This window comes from Lygodium microphyllum, chromosome 10 (genome assembly GCF_053477565.2).
Source record: "Lygodium microphyllum isolate KBCC chromosome 10, Lygodium_microphyllum_v1.1.10, whole genome shotgun sequence".
NCBI lineage: Eukaryota > Viridiplantae > Streptophyta > Polypodiopsida > Schizaeales > Lygodiaceae > Lygodium > Lygodium microphyllum.
The window spans coordinates 90,949,642-90,956,054 of record NC_141144.1 but is presented as its reverse complement, the minus strand read 5'-3'; the positions used below and the strand labels follow the sequence as shown (position 1 = coordinate 90,956,054).

At 44.0% G+C, this 6,413-nt stretch overlaps 1 pseudogene; it reads right to left on the bottom strand.

Annotated features, from left to right (window-relative positions):
• Positions 1-832: 832 nt before the first annotated feature.
• LOC148030272 (uncharacterized) lies at positions 833-4,705 on the bottom strand (annotated as a pseudogene).
• Between the last annotated feature and the right edge of the window lie 1,708 nt (positions 4,706-6,413).

Sequence of the window (6,413 nt, the reverse complement as noted above, 5' to 3'; positions counted from 1 at the left end):
AAGAAGAAGGAAGAAAAGACAAATGCATCGGAGACAACCAAAGGCAAAGAAAAGGCCAATGTGGCCTCTAGTGTGGTCATACAAGAGCTTTCAGATACCCTTGTATGCAGTTGATTATGATGCCCTTGTATGTCACATGCAGGATATACAGATTACCAAGGCTGATGTGATTAATGCACTTTTGTCAATTGATAATGGTGTCACTCAGACTTGGATTGTAGACTTTGGTGTCTCTTTCCATGTAACTCCTTGCTTGGAGTGTTTTGCTATGTTCAATGCAGGCAGTTATGGAAAGGTGTATCTTGGAAATAACCATGCTTGCACCATTGATGGGATTGGCACAGTACGCTTGTCTTTAAACAATGGTCAAGAGCTTGCGTTGAAAGATGTCAGATATGTGCCTGGCATTAAAAAAAGTTTACTATCTATTGGTCAACTTGACCTACATGGCTACACCACACTAATTAGTGGTGGTTTGTGGCATGGTTGTCACGTCCGATAAGTATAGTCCGATAGTAGTACGGTACTAATTGGACTAATAAATCTTGGACCTACATCTGATGTTACGTCCGATGAAATAAAAAATACATATAAGTCTATGCTTAATGTTTGGTCTTACAAGTTAAAACATAAACTTAGAGATTCAAGCCAAAAGTGCACAAGAGAGTTGAAACAAGACTTGAGAGTATACTATGTAAAATGAATAATGAAACCAATAACTTTATTATGAGCCAAATGTGCAATCTCATACAAAACGTGTACAAAAATGGATCGAGATTCGAGATAAAAGCCATCATCCATGGCTCAATCGGAATTAGGATACATGATTACTCTAGGTGCTCATATCACTCTCGGCATCGAAGGTGGAAGCATCCTCGTCACCGCTTGAGGAGTCATCACCCTCCTCAACAAAATCACCCTCACTAATGACATTGCCCTCGTCATCATACTCGAGCTCTCTAAGCTCTAGGTGAGAGGCAGTGATAGGCATGTCTTCCTGGGCCGAACTAGGAGTACTTCTCAAGCCACTCACACGTCTCGTATAGCATCTAAGGGCCCCACAAGCATCACGGGCAGCCGATGTCGATGCCGAAGTAGAAGTTCCATTGCTACCAGCGCGAGGGTGAATAACAACATGGACATGCCATGCACAAGTGCGAGAGACCTGCTGGTCTATCTCCTCGAGCTCCAGGTAAAGCTCCCTAAAGATTTGCTCCTCCTCCAAGTCTCTCTCGCGAGTCATAATTTTAAGTATACTAGCGGAGAGCTTGAGTGAATCCACAATTATCTATACATTTAAAGTATGAAGAACTTAGATTAAACAAGTGAAAATTTTTTTAATATATTTCATAATCTATGAATAAAGTTATGAACTAAAAAGTATAAAAATTAGATATATGATACATGTCTTGCCATAGACATCTCATGCATATTGCGTAGCATGTGTAAATTGGAGCAACAATAAATTAGTCGCTCCAATTATCGTGTGCTAAGCTTGTTACGAATTTTGGTGTGCACGAGGGAATAGGCGGACCGATTCCTCTCACATGCACCCAATGAACAATCCTAAATCATGTGAAGAAAAAGTAAGTTTAAACTTTAAGTTTGCAAGTTGTAAGTTGTAACTAGAATTAAATGAAAAAAAAGAAGAGATTTTCAAACATGTGCAAGAATGCGTAAGGCCTCTCTTTGGAGGTGAGTGTTAGATATGATCAGTGCCCCACCCTCATTAGGTGCTACCAATGATCCATGCTGCTCAAAGTTGTAAGGCCCCCATTATGAGGAGAAGCCAAATGTGAGCCCGGACATTGGTTGAGTCCTGACTTGTATATCAGATGAGGTCTATGTGACCGGATGGCAAAAAGGTGACTGTTGTGGGTCTAATCTTTGGGTTAGATGGAGTGGTTAAGCTGGTAGCAACTCGAGGCACATTGCATTGAGTTGCGTGGTAAGGGAGTTAAAAGGGGCCCCTATTGTGGGGTCCGGGGGCCGCGAAAGCGGCCCCTGGCTGGGGGGTCCCAGGGGGGCCAGCGGCCCCCCTGGCGGGGGTCCGGGGGCAGGGCCCCCGGCCCGATGGTAAAGGGAATATTCCCTGGAATATTCCCTGGCCGACTAGTGGAGGCTCATATGGTAGGTCGGTCAGCAGGCCGACCTAACGACCTTCGCGGGCTATAAAAGCTAAACCCTTTCGCAGCCATCTTACACTCATCTTTCACCCAGTCAGAGTTGTTATTCCAGCTAGCCTTAAGCTCTTCACCTATCTTCTGTCTAGATCGCCATCTAAGCTTCACACAGTGGAAGCGCACGGGTGGACAGAGCCATCTTTGTATCAGTTGTTTGGAGTTAAAGAATTTACTGATTCTCCTCTTATCTGTTGTGTACTCTCTATCTCTTTCTCAGATTCTGTTCGCTGCGCCGTGTAATATTTTACAGTGAGGCAATTGATAGCCAAATGACTCCCACCAAAAAAAGGGCTTCACCAACGATTCTTGCTTCCAACAAATGGTAGATGCAAAAGCGGTGCCCCTTTGATCGCTATAATTAATGAGCTCTTGGAGGAAGACACCATGGTGCTCTTCCGTCAAAGCCTTTGAAAGAAAGGCATCATGATCGGCAAGGACATTGGCATCCATGAAGAGAGAGGGTTTTTTGAAGGCGGGATGTAAGAGTGCTGCAAACCGATGTATGGATCGCTTCATCCACTCCCATCTTTTCTTTGTCAAAAAGAGAATGTCATCTCTTTTAGGGGTGGTATCCAAGATATCACTACAGTAGTTGTAAGATGATAGAGATTTAGAGGGAGATTTAGAGGTGAAATTTGAAAAGAAAGTGCGAGACAATATGAAATATAGATTCTAAAACTAAAAAGAAGCATGAATCATTATAAATAAATAAAAATAAAAGCAATACCATGAAGAAGAGGCTTCCCCATCCAATATGGTCGATGATTGTATCTCCTCCATCGCATCTCCCATAAGATGATAGAGGAGGCCAATAGTAGCCCCCTCCATGTCCGTCATGCGAAGCACCTTGTAGATGGGAGTGACAGCAATGATAATTCTCCTCACATCCATCCAAAACTCCTCCTTTAAGCAAAGCCTTTGAACGGTCTTTGCTTCCACTTGGCTTGATATGGACTCCCCTTCAAGCCATTCCTTAAACTCATCTGACACAAATTTTTTTTGTAGCTTGTTGCGAACGTCATAGAGACGCTCGAGGAGAAGCCACATGGCTGCAAACCGAGTCTTCGAGGGCTTCTTCAACTCCAAGTCCGAGTATGAGCGATATATCACAAGAACTCGGACCTTGGAGTTGACAAAGCCAACAATTGTGCAAGCATCATTGACAACCCTCGCCACCCACTCCAACTTGCCTATATCTTCCATAAGAAGATCTAGGCAATGTGTAACGTATGGTGTCCATACTATGGACGGAAACTCGGCCTCAAGTTTCCGCTCCATAGATGCACAATTCGAGGCGTTATCCATGACAACTTGCACCACATTTTGTGGCCCAACCTACAAGATTATACACTATGAAATTAGAATAAATTTGGGAGATTAAAAAAAAAGATTACAAAATAATGGATTTAGAAGCATTACCTCAATGATGGCTTGTCGTATGTGTCGATACATGAATGAGCCCGTGGTTCTCCTTCCCCTTGTGCCTACATCCACCGCTCGTAGAAAGTATGTGCCAAGTGGGCAAGAGATGAGTATGTTGATGATCCCCCTTTTTTTACAGTCACTCCATCCATCGCATAGGATAGAGCATCCATACTTCGCCCAACCGGCACGCAGAAGCTCAAGGGACTTATCAATCCTCTCTCTCTCCTCATCGATTTTCTTGGTACGCATGTCATTGTACGTGACACCGTACCATCCCTCGCATGGACCAACGGCGACAATGGCTTTCACCATCCACTTCCATCGATCCACTTTGAGAATATAGAAAGAGAGATTGCACTCAATTATGGTGCGTGGAATCTCTATTTCTGCTTGCCTTTGCCTCTCCTTGAGAAAGGAGAGAGGACCGGAAACTTGCCATGTTGCTTGGGCAAGAGTGGCTCGTCTCTTGGGCATAGGTGCACCACTCAAATGGCTTTTTCTAGATGGGATAGAAGAGGCCCCTCCAACGGAGGAAACTGAGACAGTTGGAGAGGAATCAACTTCCGCATCCGAGACCTCATGGTCGGGAGAGATCACCTCCTCACTTGCCCTTGAAAGGCCTTTGCGTTGCTTCAATGGCAAGTATTTCCGATGACAATCTTCATAGACATCGTCGGGAATACCGGGACATGGTGTGGCTTCCCCTCCTAATTTGCAAAGGTGGAAGAGAAGGCGAGTGACGGATGAGATTTGGAGCTTTGGGCAATACTTGCATTGCCACTTGCAAGTGTTGGATTTCTCCTTCACTTGTTCGAAGTAGGCACAATGCAAGCAAAAAGCCTCATGGAGAGGGGGTGCCATTGATGATATATAGAGATGGCCTTGAGGGTCATAGGTGGAGGGTGAGATGATTGAAGAAAGGAGCGGAAAGAGTAGAGAGCTTGAAGAAGTAGAGAGCTTGAGGGAGTAGAGAGAGGCTATAGCTTGATGAAGGAGGTTGGAACTTGAAAGGGTTGAGAGGTTAAGGGAGGACTCAATGAGAGAGCTTGAGAGAGTAGGAAGGATGGAGAGCTTGAAAGGAGTAGGAGGGGTGGAGAACTTGAAAGGATGAATGAGACGGTGGGGAAGGGGAGATTTTATAGAAAGGGAGAGTGCTTTGGAGTTTAGGGTTGGCCCTTGGGAGAGAGAGAGAGAGAGAGAGAGAGAGAATCTTTAATCTTTTCTCTTGAGTCTTTGAGAGAAAGAAAGAAAGAAAAGAAAGGTAAGAAAGAAAAGAAAGAAAAGAAAAAAAAGGTAAGAAAGAAAAGAAACGTAAGAAAGAAAAAAGAAAAGAAAGGTAAGAATGAAAACAAAAACGGGCCTAGGCCCTGGCCGCCTGAAAATGGTCAAAAAAGTGATCGTTTACAACTTTACTAGCCGCAAGGCCCAGGCGTAATGGTCACTGGTGACAGGGCGCAATCGGATAGGCTACACGGAACGGACGGTGGACCGGACGGGTGATGGCGGCGGGGCGCAGTCGGCCGGAGCGCAGTCGGACGGCTCATAGGAAACGACCGAACAGGTCTGGACGGGACCGGAGGCAGAGGACGGGACAGGACGGGTCGAGTTGACCCATCCGTCGAACATGGACAACCTTGGTTTGTGGAAAGCGCAAAAGGGTTCCATGCTGATTGCAAAAGGAACCAAGAAGGGCACTTTGTATTGTTTGCACTGTAAAGCCTTGAATGGCAAGTTTCTTACAGTTGTTGAAATTTGCAGTCACTTGGAGTTATGGCATAAGAGATCATGCCATATGAGCCAAAAAGGACTTAATGTCCTTACCTCTCTGAAGAGGGTTGATGGAAAACACTCTAAACTTGACTTTTGTAATGAGTGCTAGTTTGGAAAACAAATAAAATTTTCCTTTTACTCTGGTGTCTCTTATAAGTCCAATGTCTTGGACTTAGTGCATTCTAATGTATGTAGTATGCCCCTGAAATCGTTGGGTGGTGCTGCATATTTTGTCTCCTTTATTGATGACTGTTCCAAGAATATTTGGGCGTACTCGCTGAAAAAGAAAAGTGAATGTTTACTATTTTTATAACTTTTCATGCATTTGTGACCACTTGGACAGGTAGCAAGCTGAAATGGTTGAGAACTGATAATGGGGGTGAGTTCACATTGACTGAATTCAAGTCCTTTTGTGACTTACATGGTATTAAGAGGGAGCTTACAACCCTTCTTCAAATGGGGTGGCTGAAAGATATAATAGAACTTTATGTGAAAGAGTGCAGTGCATGCTGTCCACTACTAATCTCCCTCATGAGTTTTGGGGAGAGGCACTCAAAACTGCGGTTCACATTTGCAACCACTCTCCAAATAGGTCCTTAAATAATGGCATCCTTGAGGAGGTTTGATCTGGCAAATCGGCCTCATATGACCATTTACGCATATTTGGCTGTGATGCTTTTGTGCATATTGGGGATGAGCTGAGGAACAAACTTGACCCAAAATCCACCAAATGCATTTTCATGGGCTATGGTGATGAGGATGAATTTGGCTACAGAGTGTGGTTACCTCAGTCCAAGAAAATTATTCGCAGCCATAATGTTGTGTTTAATGAGGCAAAATTGCTGAAAGGTACTTTATCCTCTAATGAAGATATGAAAAAAGTGAAATTCCAGAGTTTGCAAGCACCTATTACTTCAAAAAATGAGCCTCATGGTGTTGTACCACAGCCTGAAATTGATCATCAGCCGGTTATTTTTGAGCCAGATGATGATGGACATCAAAAAAGAGCACAAGAAGGTCATGGACAACAAGATA